This window comes from Galeopterus variegatus, unplaced genomic scaffold (genome assembly GCF_000696425.1).
Source record: "Galeopterus variegatus unplaced genomic scaffold, G_variegatus-3.0.2 Scaffold8, whole genome shotgun sequence".
NCBI classification, from domain to species: domain Eukaryota; kingdom Metazoa; phylum Chordata; class Mammalia; order Dermoptera; family Cynocephalidae; genus Galeopterus; species Galeopterus variegatus.
In genome coordinates, this window is record NW_007726119.1 from 738,605 (window position 1) to 755,489 (window position 16,885).

A 16,885-nucleotide genomic window follows, 5' to 3' on the forward strand; every position below is an offset into this window, starting at 1 on the left:
AGTTATTTTATTTTGAGGGGTGATTGTCCTTTAGGGGTAACATGACCATGAGACCCAAAGGAAGACCATCTTGGGGTTCTGGGCTGGACCCTGTCAAGATATCTCACTGCACTTTTTGTTTTTAATCTTTCTGTATATCATCCTGAAGTTACTTCACTAAGAACTTCTAACTACAAATTCTGTGGATAGGCCTGGAGAATTCTGATTTAGCTGACTTGAATTTTAAGAGTGGGAGAGGGCAACATTATAAATTAACTACAAATAACATTATAACCAGAGAAAAATTGTTAAAAATCAATTGCAGCTTATTAGGAGCCATGTGATCTTAATTATATTATACTTGGTATCTAAGTTTTTCACATGTAGTACCAGAATAATAAAACACACTTTACAAAGTTATTACGATAATCAAGAGAGGTAATAAGTAAAATCAGCAGAACATCTAACACAATTGAATCTGAATTAAGTGAAAAGAAACAATACTGATCACTCTTATTAACACTAGTGTACTTCCTTAACCTTGCAATTGCAAAAATTAGTTTTGCATCTTTCATAATATTAAATTTTCATGATTAGTTATGTATCCAACAAATACGTTTAAAAAAACTGTATGGAGATGTTATAATTCATACAAATTTACTCAATGAAAGTGTACAATTCAATGATTTTTAGTATATTCACAGAATTGTGTAACCATCACCACCCAGTATTCAATATATTCTTGAATTTATTTTGCAATATCACCAAAGGATGTCCCCTCCATAAGAAAACAATCTAACAACATCATCATGTAAAACTTTTATCAGTGAAATGGCAATGACTTTTTTTTAGATTGTAAGAAAACTGATTTAATTAAAGAAACAAGCATAGTAAACTAAACATAAAACAAATTCAGAGATTCATATTGAGACTCTAGGCATAAAAAATGCAGTAGCTTATGATATTGGACAACCAAAGAAAATGTTTCATTTGTTCTGCTTGTTTATTTTTCCATTTACAATGAAATAAATTTGATCTCTATTATGATCTATCAATGGTAGGGAAGATGAATGTTGATTAGTAGATTAATATTTCTTACTACATCAAGAACACTCTGAATTGCATATAGTTTCCAATATTACACTGAAGTCAAATGTTGGTTGGAAAATCATATGCTATGTGTCTTGGCAGTGACATTTTAAGAGAAGTTTGGGTTCAGTTGGATTGTTTCTAGACCAAGGAGACTGCAGGGGCACAAAAACTCATTGAATTGCATAACCCTTGATTGGTTTCTGAGTCAGGAGCAGAAAAGCTATGAACTTCCATTTCACAGGACTGGAAGTCTGACATATAAAGTTATCACTACCATCCCCACAACAAGAAGAAAACTGAACAAAATGAAAATCAACAACTCTTCTTAGATGCATCAGAGAATTGAGTTCATAGGGTCACCTGCTTCCCCCCAAACTGGAAAGACAGGTGGTACAGAGAATCTCAACTTACTGGGAACAGAAACCAAGGACCAGAATCCTACAGATGGAGCCAGTACCAGTAGGGACTTAAACTGTAATTGATGAACTGCTGGAAATTCAGTATAGACTACCTTGAAAGTAGAAAATTCTGAGGAAGGGAGATTGTCTTAGGAAAGAGGCCCATGCTTTCCTGAATTTTACTTCCAGGAGCTCTGTCAGGTTCTCAGAGAAATATCTCTCTGTGCTTCAGGCAGGGAGAAAGGAAAAATTTTAAAATGCATTCAAATACCATGTTAAAATACATTCATTTTTTTTTTCTTTTGCTGCTTGTGCTTTTGGGCTCATGTTCATAAAGCCCTGACCTAACTGATGAAGTGTTTCAACTATATTTTCCCTTAGTAATTTTACAGTTTTGAGTCTTATACCTAGGTCTTTAATCCATTTTGAGTTGATTTTAGTGTACAGTGAGAGATGCATATCTAGTTTCATTCTTCTGCATATGGATATCCAGTTTTCCCAGCGCCACTTGTTGAAGAGGCAATCTTTTCTCCAATGTAGATTATTGTTGCCTTTGTCTAATAACAGATGGCTATAAGCCTGAGGAGTGATTTCTGGGTTCTCAATTCTACTCCACTGGTCTGAATGTCTATTTTTATACCAGTACCATGCTGTTTTGGTTACAACAGCTTTGTAGTATAATTTGAAGTTGGGCAGAGTAATGCCTCCAGCTTTGTTATTTTGGGTCAGGATTGCTTTAGCTATTCAGAGTCTTTTGTTTCTCCATATGAAAGGTAAGACTGTTTTTTCCATTTCTGTGAAGAATGTCATTGGTATTTTGATGGGGATTGCATTGAATCTGTAGATTGCTCTGGGTAGTATAGACATTTTCACAATGTTAATTCTTCCAATCCAAGAGCATGGAATATCTTTCTTTCTTTTTGTGTCTTCTTTAATTTCTTTCAGAAGTGGTTTGTAATTCTCATTGTAGAGGTCTTTCAACACTACTGCACTGTTGGTGGGACTGTAAATTAGTACAACTACTTTGGAAAACAATTTGGAGTATTCTCAAACAAGTACAGATAGATCTTCCATATGATCCAGCAATCCCTCTTCTGGGAATATATCCAGAGGAATGGAAATCATCATGTCAAAGATATACCTGCACTCACATATTTATTGCAGCTCTGTTTACAATAGCCAAGATGTGGAACCAACCTAAATGTCCATCGATGGATGAGTGGATAAGGAAACTGTGGTATATGTACACTATGGAATACTACTCTGCCATAAAAAAAATGAAATATTCCCATTTGCAATAACATGGATGAACCTGGAGAAACTTATGTCGAGTGAAACAAGCAAAGCACAGAGGTATAAATACCGCATGTGCTCACTCATATGTGGGAGCTAAGAGAGAAAGGAAGGCAGGAAAGAAAGACCACAGTAGTGCCGTGATCCAACAGAGGGAGGAAAAATTCCTAGGGCTGCAAATTGGAGTGAAGGGGAGAAGGGCAAGGGGAGGGAGGTTGGGGGATAATTGGGAGGGGACAAAGGGTACAAAAGTAATTTCTGGTAATGTGTATGCCCCCAGTATGAATCTGGCCCTCACGTCATGGGCAGGAGGGGGGACAATCAGCTTTGTATTTCATGAATATTTGTATTTCAAAAATACATTCAGAGCTCTCTGCTCTCCTTAAAAATGCCTGTCCTCAAGGCAAACTATTTTACCAGAGCCTAATTGATTGGGGTTTTACCAAAGCATAACCCATATGGAAGAAGGGAAGTACCCAATGCCAGTCCCCTCTACCCTTCCCAGAGAGCTGAGAGTACTTGTAAAGGTCACAGGCAGGGACGCAGGATCACTAAACACTGAGGTCTAAGCATAAGACTACGTCTTACCACCATACGAATAGGGCTGCTATATAAAAACCAGGGGATTACAGCTGAAATAACTGCAAGCTTTGGACACTATTTAAGAAAGAGTCTCTGGAGAAACCTAAAGACAACAGAGGAGACAAAAATAAGGACAGAGAGGAAACATTAGTACCCCACATGACGGCTAGAGCAAGCAGTAAACACAGCCTCACTCCTATCCAGATACACATAAAACCTCACGTTAAAGGGCTGTCTACCCAGTACATCATATCTGCTTTCATCAAAAATTAAAAGTCATGCTAAAAGTCAAAAACACAAAACAGCAATAAAAGACAGTCTGAAGTAACAAAGCAAGCAGCAGAACCCACCTTGGATATGATAGAATTTGGAATTATCAGGCCAGGAATGTAGAACAGTTATGATTAATATGCTAAGGGCTCTAATGGAGAAAGTGGAGAAGATGCAAAAACAGATTGGAAATGTAAGCAGAGGGTGGAAACTCTAAGAAAAAGTTGAAAGGGAATTCTAGAAATTATCAATTTTTTAAAAAGAAACTGAACCAGAAATGAGAAATGCCTTTGATGGACTAATCAGAAAACTTGACATGGCCAAGAAAAAAATGATTGAGTTTGAAAATAATAAGTCAATAGAAACTTCCCAAACTGAAAAGCAAGGAGAAAAAAAGAATAATAAAAAAAGATGTAGCAGACTATTCGAGAACTGTGTAATAATTATGAAAGGAATAACATACACATTTTTGGAATACCAAAAGAAGAAAAGTGAGAGAAAGGAACAGAAGAAATATTTGAAGGAATACTCACTGAGAATTGCCCAAAATTAATGATGGACACCAAGCCACAGATCCGGGACACACAGAAAACATCAAGGATGAATACCAAATTATCTTTATCTACACATATCATATTAAAGCTGCAGAAAACCAATGGCAAAGAGAAAATCTTGAAAGAACCCAGATGAGGAAATAAACCTCCTTATAGAAGAGCAAGGAAAAGAATTATGTTAGTCCTTTCTTCAAAAATCATGCAAGCAAGAGGAGAGCAGAGGGAAATATTTGAAGTGTAGAAAGAAAAAAGAAAAGCTACCCATGTAGAATTCTGCATCTTGCAAAATTATCCTTCAAAAATAAAGAATAGTGGACTCTGTGACAAACAAAAATTGAGAGAATTTATTGCCAGTGGTCCTGCCTTGTAAGACATGTTAAAAGGAACCCGTAAGAGAAAGAAAATAACGCAGGTGAGAAACTTGGGTGGAAATAAAGAAAGGAAGGACATTGGAGAAGCAATAAGCAAAAGTAAAATAAAATCTTCAATGTTCTGTGACTTAATTGATCTAACAGAGAACAGTTTGTTCAAAATACTTTTAGCAATAATATTCTGGATGTTTATATCTTGTGAATTAGGGAAATGAGTGGCAGCAGTGTAATGAGGGTCAGGAGGGAAAGACTGGGAAACCTTTAAGTGGATTTACAGTATTGTCACGTATATTGCAAACTTCTGAGCAACCACTAAATGTTTTTTAAAGATATAATTTATAATTTCAGTTGGGGCAGAAAACAGGATCCCATAGAATGTTCAGTTAGAACCAAAGAATGAAGAAAAATAATGGGAGGGAAAAAAAAAAGCAAGCAAAATCTGTGAAATATATTGTTGAAAAAGTTGAGGAAATATGAATAGAGCCTAGATATTAGACGACATTAAGACATTCTTCCATTTCTTACACGTGATAATGGTATTATGGTTACACGGGAACCAGGCATCTTCTATGAAGATACGTGGTGAAGCATTTAGGAATGAAATGTCATGTCTGAAACTTGCTCTCAAATGTTTCTGCAAGTGTGTGCGTGTGTTTATGTACAAAGAAAAGATAATGTAAATAGAACACAATTTCAACAATTGTTGACTCTGGATAATGGATATCTGGTATTTAGCATATGGTTCTTTCAACTTTCCTGTATATTCAAAAAATGATAAAGTAAAACGTTGGACAAATGATGGAATGGATTCATTAATACCAATGTGTACCTCTTGTATTTGTTCTATAGTAGGCTTTACAGCAAAGATCTTGATAAAAATCCACATTTTAACTTTTAAGGTATCCTTTGAAGAATCTCAAGGCAGAAGACTTATTGCCAACAAGCTTGATGATATCTGTTTTTAATTTACAAATAACAAAATCTTTTGTGTGTGATGCTGCTGCTTATTTTTACTTTAAGTTTCAGAATGCCATTATAAATTGGTTTTGGCCTCAAGGGACTACTGAATCACCAGCTACTAGTCATTGAAACCCATAAATCACACGTTATACAATTTTTATTTTGATTCTTAAGTCATACAATATAATTGTGTAATGAGAAGTAATCTGTGGCCTATAGAAACTGCAGGAAATAAAACTAGTAGCATGTGAAATTTAAAACAAGCTAATAAACATGTTTTGCTAAATTTATAATTATATCTTATGCCATTCCCTACTGAAAAACTAAGCCCTCTGAATCAATTTCCAAGTTACTTGAAATATGGCTTGTGTTCTATAATATATTCTCAGCATGACTAAAAGACCTGTTATAGTACTATCATGAATTGGCTTATGTAATTAGGCATGACACATTAATATGTGGCTAACCAAACTGCAAGGCCATTATAAACATCTATCTTTCTACTTTAAATTATTTGCACTGGTAACTTAACCACAACGTAAAAAATAATCATAGCAATTTGAATAGAACATCTGCTTGTTAAAGTAAGGATCATAATGCCTGTTACCAACTGTCATGTGTAAGTGGTCATGAAAATATCTGAAGAGCAGTAATTTTCTAAAAATTAATTGAAAGCCTCATTTAGCTTCCTTTGATTTTGAATGAGTTTTATGTGTGTTCTACTTAATATAAGATGGATATATGAGGAATTTCTCTAAACAGCACAGCCTTCAACCAAAAATGATCATGTTTTAAGGGAAAGAGCAAAGTTCTCAATCACTATGAATTCAGAAATATAAATGCAATGTGGTTCGGGGAAAAGAAAATAATTTCTTTCCAACTTTCATCGAACAGGGGTATAGTAGTGAGTCAAGTATTCTGCTTAAGAAAGAATTAACCCTGGGCCGGCCCAGTGGCGCACTTGATAGTGCACTGCTTGGGAAGCGCAGCGGCGCTCCCGCCCGAGGGTTCGGATCCCACATACAGACCGGTTCCCGCTCACTGGCTGAGCGAGGCGCGGGAGCAACACCGAGGGTTGCGATCCCGTTGCCGGTCCCCGGTCCGGTACGGGGGCAACACTGAGGGTTGCGATCCATTGCCGGACACGGAAAAAGACAAAAGACAAAAAAAAAAAAAAAGAAAGAATTAACCCTTGTGTTTATTTGAAAACATATAACATACCAACTTCCAATACTTGACTGAGTTCATCTTAACAAGGGCTTAGGTGCATCACATTGTCTTAATTGTCGGAGTGATACAAAAATGAATAAAACTGATTATTTACTCCCAACTAGATCAGACTTTAATGAGGGGGTAACAGGAAAGTCAATATCTAACTGTAATACAAGACTGAGTACTAAATGAAAGAAAAACTAACAACTTCCCACAACAGAGCAGAGAACAGCAACCTTCTTCAGTTGGAAGAATCAGGGAATCCTGCACGGAAGGGCTAGCATTTGAGTTGGGCCTTGAAGAGTGGAAGGGACTTTGAACATTGCACTAGAAAAAGATAGCTTGTCATATAATCAACCACATTGTATATTGACAAAATAAAATTTAAAAAAATTTTTAAATAATTAATTAATTTTTTAAAAAGATAGCTTATTTTGGTTTTGAACTGGTGTAAATTGCAGGGTAACATGGGAAATGAGAATAAAAAATAGTGTTAGTGCTGATCATGGAGACCATGATTTTGGAGATCGAGAGATTGAACTTGAGCATTGTGTCACTGGAGGTAGTTTCTGAGGAGAGTTGTGACTAATGCCCATGTTTTCAGAATTCTACTCCAGTAGATAAGTAGATGATTTAGAGCCTGGAGGCAGAGACACTGGTTAGGGAGCTGTGAGGTGGAAAATGATAGGTAGAAGAGAGGACGCAGTCCTGGGAACCTCTAGGAGATGTAATGGACAAACTTGGATTAAAATGGGAAGATGGATAAGGAAAAAGTGGAGATCAAATATAACTCAGGTTTCTGAAATAGTTGAAATCTTGCCCCTGAAATGGAACACAGATCTGAGAATAAAGAGCAGGGCTTTAGGAATTCACGTTGCAGCTACCTTGCAAATCTAGTTTGCAAATATGTTAGGAATTGGTGGTCAATACAGAAAAGGCACACCTGATGCTCCAGGCTCAGGTTTCATTGTTCTTCTTTCCAAACTTTTTTTTTTTCCTTTTTGTCTTTTTTACTGACCGGTAATGGGATCGCAACCCTCGGTGTCGCGCCCGTACCGGGGACCGGCAACGGGATCGCAATCCTCGGTGTTGTGCCCGCACCGCGCTCAGCCAGTGAGCGGGAACCGGTCTCCACATGGGATCCGAAACCTCAGCGGGAGCGCCACCACGCTCCCAAGCGGCGCACTCTCCAGTGTGCCACTGGGCCGGCCCATTCTTTCCAAACTTTTGAGTGATAGAAAGGGAGCCAATTGACAAAATTAGTCTTGCCAACAGAAACCACAGCATCCTAATTATCAAACAAGTGTCATAAAGGTGTTTTCTGATGTCTCACATATTCATGCTCCAAGGCATTTGCACCTGTAGTTTCCTTTGTGAGGACACTACCAGGTACCTGCATGGTCACCCCTCATTCCATTCAAGTGCCTTCTGATGAGAGGGGCTTCTGCGGCAGCTGAGTCAGCAGTGCTCCCTCACCCCAGGGTCCTGTTTTCACTCAGCCTCCTAGCACCTCGCAGAACTTCCTGCCACTAGTCTTGACACCATATACTACTCAACATGTATGTACTTTGTCTTTTATTGTCCGTCTTCCCCCAGTAGAAAAAAAAAAAAAAAAAAAAACTGTTCCATGAGAGCAGGGCCTTTGCTTTGCTCACGGCTGTACCTTTGGCTTGTAGAACAATGTCCACTCTGTAGTGAGTCCTAAATAAAAATGAAATGAATGAATATGCTGCTTTTGCTCTGGAACTGGAACTATCCGACATCCTAGTTTCAAGAGTTCTCAAGTTACTACATGTGCAACTCTCTATCACAAGACAATTATGGCCTTTCTTATTTACTAGATTTAGATAAAATTATTAATACTAGGATTCGTGGAGACAGCTGATTTGACAGTTACTTGGCATGATAGTGGTTCTTAAACCTGAGCATAAATCGGAATCACTTGTTAAAACAGATTGTTGGACTCCAGGCCTGGAGATTCTGATTTAGTAGATCTGAGATGGGTCCAAAATTTTACATTTCTATCAAGCTCCCAAGTAATGTTGATGCTGCTGGTCAAGAAACCACACATTGACAATCACTGCATTACCAGCTATAACATAATCGCGGTAGAAGCATGAGAGAAGTCTACACAGATAGGGAGTGAAGATGTTTCAGTGTTTTTACAATGGAAGAGTAGACCCCAAAGGGGAAAAATTACTGCTCCTTCTATACACAAGGCTTGCAGTTTTCCCACCTGCATTTTTTTGTCTTTTTTTAGTAAATTATAATTTATTTTTGATTTTTCATAATTTTTAAATAAATTACATTGTATACATTTAAAGTGTACAACATGATGCTCAGGGATACCTATAGATAGTACAATGGTCACTATAGTGAAGCAAATTAACTTATTCATCATCTACTTAATTACCTTTTTTTGTGTGTGGCAAGAGCAGCTAAAATCTACTCATTTAGCAAAAATTCTGAACATAACCTACATTTAAAATACCTGGAATGCTTTTGATTTGCTAATTGGATTAAAATATTAAAATATTCAGTTGCATGACATTGCTCAGAAAAACTGAATTCACAATAATAGAGCATTGAAGACGGAATAGGAAACAATGAAAGATATTGTTAGGAGAAGTATGCACGGTATGACTTCCAGTTGCTCTCAAGACAACATGAGGCCCTGGGAATTTCCTCTTTAATGTGATCTCTTAGGCACTTTTTGATTTCTGACCTAAGACCATACAGATTTGAATAATTAAGGATAAATATAAATAGAGAAGTCATATTATTTATCATACAGACCAGCACACTTTTGAGAGAGAATGGGTGCTAATAATACACTGGAATAATAGCTATCAAACAGGACTATCAAAAGGGGTATGATCACCCTAATAAATGAGAAAATCAGATTGGATTAAAATCAGCTCTTGAAAGTATATTAGTTTATTGGTTGTTGGGGTTTTTTTGTTTGTTTTATCATGCTGAAGGATTTCTGAAATTTATTTACAGTTTCTATGCAAGACCTTTGGAAAGTCCTCACTTCACCATCACGCACTGAAAATCATCTATGCACATAGGTTGGAGGCTCCCTTTTGGTGTATGTATATGGTCATGGTGTAACAGAAAGAACTTTGGAGGGGGCCAACAGGGAGTTTGCATTCTAGCTCAGATGTGTGGCTTTGGATCTCTCTGCACTTTTGTTTTCCTAGGGATAAGTGTTGGACAATAAAACCTACCCCAGAGAATTACATGTATGCACAGCATGAACCACCTAGAGAGGGTCAGTTCTACAGTCAGTACTTATTAAACACCATTTTTTTTCTTTTCCAAAACACGTTTCAAGATGTCCCTAAGAAAAAAAATTAACCTTACAATTCTAGGAGGTTCATATAAATCATTAAATCCAATAAGTAATTTCAAATATACTTCTCAGAATCCCTGGGTGAGAGAACAAGTCAGTCTGGGACTAGGGAGGTACAGATTGGGGCATAATTTAGAAAACAACCCATGAGACACTCTCCTCTCTGTTATCTAAGTAGTCACAGTATTCATTTTATTATTTGACATTTTAAGAATGGAGAATGTGCATTTCTAAATTTTCATGAAAGGTGACATGGGTTTACAAGTGATAAGAAACACTGACAAAAAGTCAATACATACTAAGTTGAATTTCTGGATAAGACTCAGGGAAAATGGAAGAAAATCTAGCAATGTGTAGACAGTGATTTAGAGACAGAGAGCCATGGTGTGGTAGGCGGGTCACCCACAGGGTCACGTAACATGAACTGTTTCTGCTTTTTATAGCTTCTTTATTTCATTCTCGTCTTGACACAGAGATTCTTTAAAAGCACCAAACTATTATGCCAAGTGGCTCTTTTTGGTGGAAGCATCTACCTGCTAGAGATTGGGGCGAGGGGAGGACAGCAGAAACCGTAAGTGGTTGGGAGCTTCAGAAATGGGACCAACTTTACTCTCATTTCAGGAGTTTTGCCCTGAGTTCCATATTTCTGGGCTTCCATCAGGATCCCATGCTACACAGTTAACTCTCCTTTATGCAGTATTCTCACTTAGAACTTTAAAATATCAGAGCTAAAAGGACCTGAGAGGCAAACTAACTCAGGACTTTAATTTTACAGTGGAAGGAAAAGAGGTCCAGAAATGTGAAGTGACATATCCAGTTGTTTGGTGATGAGTGCAGTACCAGGCCCTGATCTTCTGACTCCTGGCACTCTTTCCTGTTAGGGGATCTCACTGCCTCTCCCCCACCCTTCCCTCTGAGGATCAACTCACGGGGGGTTTCTCCATAGGTCACGGAGATGGTTCCCTGGACTTTTTAAAGGTCACTCATAGCCTAGAATCCAACAATAGGGGATTTGTTAAATAAATCATGTAAAACCTATATGCTGAAGTCCAGTAAATCCAATTAAAAAATTATTTTCTAGAATATTCACAGCATGTAAAAATGCATATGATATATTGTTTAAATAGCAGGGTACAAAAGGCAATTACATGATGATGCAAATACTTGTAAATGTTAAGGGGGTGCGTGGAGGCTGTATGCCAAAATATCAATGACCATTGACTCTAGATGATGATATTGCAGGTAAATTTAGTGCCTTATTTGTGGTTTCTATGACTTCCACAAGTTCTTCAAACATATGTATTATCTTTGTAATTATAAAAGAAAAATAGAGTTGAATAACAAGTAAATATTTCTGCAAGTAAATATTCTGCACTGGCTTTTTCTGACCCACTGCTCTTAGTCTTCTCTCTTTTGTCCCCAGCTTTTATGTCTCCCTAGATTGTCATCCCTGACTCCTACTATAACTGCGCTAGTGTTTCCAAATGCAAACGCTCATACTGATCTCGCCTTATCTACGCAGCACACTTCGGATCTGACAGTGATCCCAGTGCTCCATTACGTACTATAATCTGGCTGGGATAGAACATTCCAATGGAAATGTCCTGTAATCGACTGAAACTATGGAAAGAGGGTAGGACTGGTGATTAGGGTTGGAAAGTCATCTACTTATAAAGAATAGCAAAGCCCAGGAAGTCTTAAAGGGCTGAGAGACCAGAAGTTTAAGGCTGAAAGTTAGGGAGAGAGCCCCCATTTGGGGTTGGGATAAAGAATACAATTAGCAACCAAAGACAAACAAACAAACAAACAACAAACCCAGCAAAAGTGATGTCATGGAAACCAAGAAGAAAGATCCACAATTTAAATGCTGCTTTTTTATACATAATAGCAAAATCAGGACAATTAAATAAGTTGCAAACATTTAAAGAGACCCATGACCAAAATATTTAAGAACACAGAAGAGCAATTCTGGAAAAAAGAACACACTAAAAAGAAAAGTTTATATATTGTCTTTTCTGACTAGAAATCAGGAAAGTCATCTTAAGTACAATACCTGATTTCAAAGGAAGGATAAAATCCAGGCAAGAAATGTTCAAATATACTATGCTTACCAAGAAAGCCTTATGACAGAAAAACCAGCAAGAATTAGGCTTCAAAAGACATTTAGATCATGTATATGATTCATATACTGTATCATGGAGATTCTAATGCCAGGTATTCATTGTAAAGAACATTCTTAAGGGCAATAGAAGACTGTCCCAAACTTCTCTCTCTAAGCCCCCATTGAAGGTTTTCCATATTGTGGAAAGAATTATTAGCACAAAAGTACTCAACTATCATCCTTTATGCTAAATCATGACTTCCTTCCAGTGTTTGTACCACATGAGAACACAGTAAGTCCCCCCCTTTTTTTCTACTTGTGCCTTTCTCCCCTTTTACATCTGTTGTATCTTACCCTGACACTCAAAAAGTGGTTAATTATAAAAGACAGTCAAAAAGTTTTTTTTTCCCCTCCCATTAAGGCTGAGATGCTTTCTTAAGAAATTAAATTTTAAAAAGTCAGTAATTTATTGCTGCAGAATGGATTTTCTTTCAGTTGTAATCATACTTTAATTTGTTGGATGTGGAAGATATACATGGAAAGATTACTCTTTGGATGATCTTATCATAAATCTCTGAATTCCCACAGAAAGCGCCTGGAGCATAAGTCTATTAAAGTTAGCTTTTATATTACAACCAGGACAATAATCATGCTGACGTTCACTGAGCACTCCCTATGTCATAGGCGCAGTGTCCAGCACTGTACATATGTTGACTCATTTAATTCTCACACAACTCTGTGAGGTAGGTGTCATTATTACCTTCATTTGACAAAACTGAGAAAAGAAAATTTAAACAGGTCCTTAGGGCACAGAGCTGGTATCACCAGAGCCAGCAGTTTTTCCACATACTCAGACTTCCAAGCAGTGCTCTTAGCCATTACCCAACAGCTGCTTCTCAATGGTAGTTTTTGTCTGTTGTTCACTTACTAGAACACTGAAACTATGAATTCATGTCTGTCCATGAATTAAAGTCACAAAAATCTTCCCCAAAATATAGACTAGTGGCTAAGCTTTTTATTATCATGTAGCTATTATTTCTTCAACCTTCTATTTTCCTATCCACAGCCTATGAAGAACATTTGTGGTGCTGTATATAAGAAAAGGCTCAATCTCTCTATGAAGACCACTTTTTTTTTCATTCAATAAGTATTTATCAGGTGCCTCCTATGTATCAGTCAGGCACTGTACCTGGTTCTGAGAGGCAGTGATAAACAAAACAGACATGAACCCTGCCCTCTGTGCCTCTCAAATATTTTCATATCAAGACAATCGGAAAATATAATATTTGTACTGGAGTGAGGGGATGAGACTATGATCCACTGCTACCCTAAGCTCTACCAAGCACCCCTGAGGCTAAAGGGATTGAATGACCCCACCTCTGCTGTGCCTTATGAGAACATGAGTGCAACCCACTCCCACAAGGGTAACTCTGGAGTTGAGGATATGGATAAATACATACACTATTTACATTACATTGTGCTGTGACACATTGCAGAGACATCACAAGGGATTATTGAAAATAATAAAAGGGAGGCCTGCGTCAGTCTTGGGCAGGTCAGGAATGATTCCCAAGGAAGTGACATTTAAGTTAAAAATCAATGGATGGGTTTGCCTAGCAGATAAAGAGGAAAGGGAAGAGGACTCCAAGAAAACTGGAGAAAAAGGAAAGGAGCAAGATTCATTTTGAGGGGGGTATGTTGCAGGCTGCACCGCCCAGCAGATCAGGAGTCTGGGCAGCAGGCGGGGACCTGGGACCCTGAGGCCAGTGCTGAAGGCACTGCGGTTTACATTCAGTGCTCGGGACTCCCCAACTCCATGGTTAGGAACAGTTTATGCCAAACGCAGGAGGGTATGAAATGTATAACATGGATGCCAGTTGTGTGCACACCCACAGAGAGCCAGAAAGAAAGGTGGAATAAAACATGTGCACGACTGTAGTGAGATTCTGGCAAGTCAATCCCATCGTCAGTGAAGAATCACTTCCAGCTCCTTCGTAACCTCAAGGTCCCAGTAGCTGGCTTTAAAAATAGAGCAAAAAGTGGGCTCATTTTACAGTCAATTTCCAATGAGGTTTATTGAAATTTGGAAGTACAGGACTGGATCTATCTAGAAGGCAAGCCAGTTCTTTTCTTTTAGAGAAATTCTGCCTCTGTTGTAATTGGTAGGCACCAGAATCCTTGCAAGAATGTAGCCTGAATCTGATGTGAGAAGGCATAGAACTGGTTTGGAGAGGAAGTTGGGGAGGACTGGTCTACCATGATATGGGTAATATCAAACTTTCTTTATAACCAAAAACAAGCATGACAGGATGGAATATTTGAAATTAGTTGTGAGAGCTCTGAACACTGTCCAACCCATGTGGGATGTGCAGGCAATCAAAATATTACCAAAATATTTGACCTATTACTTGATGGACAGTTTAAAATCTCAGGAACAGCTTTTAAGATTAGCCACATTACTGCTTATCACTACAGCACTTTATCATGTGATACTGATGGGACCTTCTTGTCTTCTTTGCTAAAGAGCTCTTACCAAGTGATTAGGTGAAATATCACCCCTGGCATAACTTCCTTAGCAAAAAATCATTTGAAAAAGGAGCCCACTCTGACCTCCAAAGTACTGGTGGCTACTACTGCTTCAGAGTATGCCACTTTTCAAATTGATAATCACATTAAACTAATAAACCCAACAGATGAGACACTGTTTCCTGGAATAAATAGCAAAGCCAAAGAATGACAAACTTGGGAGTAGATATGCAGAAAAACTCCAGAGTTTAATATAAACCCTTTCTTTAATGTAGTATATGAAAAGTCACAGTTGGAAATTAAAGTATTCATAGTCATAAAGAATGGAAGAATTGAAATCTGTAATATTGAAGTACGTGATTATTGGTTGCCACTGGGAATGCATAACAAATTAAATTCAAGTTTTATTGGCAGTAAGTTTTGGCCAATCGAAATTACTATGCTAACAAATGTATTAATTAGAATATGTCCAGAAGACCATGAACTACCCAGTAAATGGAATATTCCCTATGAAAAAATTAAGGAAGTACTGTGATTCCAAATAATTTTTAACTGACAGTTTCAATGAGAAAATAAACATTGTAAATGTTAAAAAAAATTCACTTTAAGGGAGTGACATAAATTTGATGAGGCTGACTGGGTTACAGACGTGCGAGCTTGTATGCTTAGTGGGTGGGGAAGGCAGGGGGTGAGCTGACTCAGTAACCATGTGTCTATTTCTGTGGAAATACAATGCTGAGCTGAGAACATTCACATTGAGACTGTAGTCCACAAGGTAAGCTTGTTATTCACTTGCGTCATAGATGTCATAACCACGCACTTATTTTTCGTTGCAAAAGACTAGCTTTTTTTCTGCAATGTGAACATGGGAGCAATTTACATGGGAAATGTACATAATGTTAAGAAATACACAAATGCTCTTTTTTTCCCAGCTTTCTTATAATTTCGAAAGTGGTAACCTCAGCTGGGACTAACGGATTTCTAAAATGCTTGTGATGTCCATATATAGAGCCAAAATAAATAGAAATTAAATTTAACAAGGAAACCGCAGTCACCATCCAGTTAGTGACCAAATGGAGAATAGACCTCAGCCTTTCGATGCTGTCTGGGCTTTTTGTGCTGTCCCTGTGTCCCCTCTGCTTTCTCATAGCTCTCCCTAGAGAGTTAACTGAATGATATCCCCACTGGCAGAAGAGTTGACACATTGAATCAAGTGCAGCTGAGTCCCAGATTTCAGCTGGGAATTTGCAGCCCAAGCATCTGCATTGGCTAGCATCGTTTAAACAAAGGAATAAAAATAAAACAAAACAGTATTTGCTGCATTGGGTTGGAAGGTAAAGCATCCAGTGTCTTCAGCAGAGAGGAAAAAGAAGATAATTTCTAATAGGTTTATACTTGAAAAGAGACTAAAAGTTATTTCAGACTTTTTCTATCAGTCTGATTATGGTTGGGCAGAGATAAGAGACCAGTCACTTCAGAATATTATGTCTGCAAGTCTCAATGCAGGAAGGAAAATAGTCACTTTATCAGAGCAGACTAGAATGTGTCAGACTCCCCATCATATGGACCAAGGCATCTGCAGAAGTTTGATCTGAAACCCTCTTTTGGAACTAATGACTCTTCAGCCCAGTATTCTCTGTAGGTATCAAAGCAACTTCATCCCCACTGGAACGCCTGTCAACTTTGGTGATGCTCTTTCCATGACAACATGCCTCTCTCTGATTATCGTCCCTCCATGCACCAATTAACCTGATTAACTTGTGAAACTGGATGTGAGGTTATCCCATCCCTCAGCGATTATCTTGGCTTATTTGCCTTTGGAGAAACAGGCATTTATACGGAGGCATCAATTCCTTTCCAAAGAAGAGGTTGCATTAGGAATGTCAAGTGATGGATGACATTTTGGACATTTGATTTAATTTATTCCTGGGACTTATTCTAAGGAAGTAATCCAAAATCTAATACAAATTGTGCAAGTTTTGCTTTACTATCTATTTTTTACAGAGAAATAACATTTTAGTTCTTATATCCATTTAGTGATGCTGTTATAAAAATCCCTACATAGATACATAGCCAAATGCAAATAAGCCCCCCAAATGTCTGTTTCACTCTTGAATTACAGCATTCTCTATGCAAATAGTAGCTTTTAAAATTGCACAGAGCTTTCTCTGTTCAATGCCAGCATCATGCAA

The 16,885-nt window shown here is 37.7% G+C and overlaps 1 protein-coding gene and 1 pseudogene across 1 annotated transcript in view; one reads left to right on the forward strand and one right to left on the reverse strand.

Moving 5' to 3' along the window:
• Positions 1-16,885, reverse strand: part of FGF14 (fibroblast growth factor 14) — a 655,504-nt gene that overhangs the window by 271,339 nt on the left and 367,280 nt on the right. The window lies entirely within an intron of this gene.
• On the forward strand, positions 7,186-15,228 carry LOC103599267 (annotated as a pseudogene).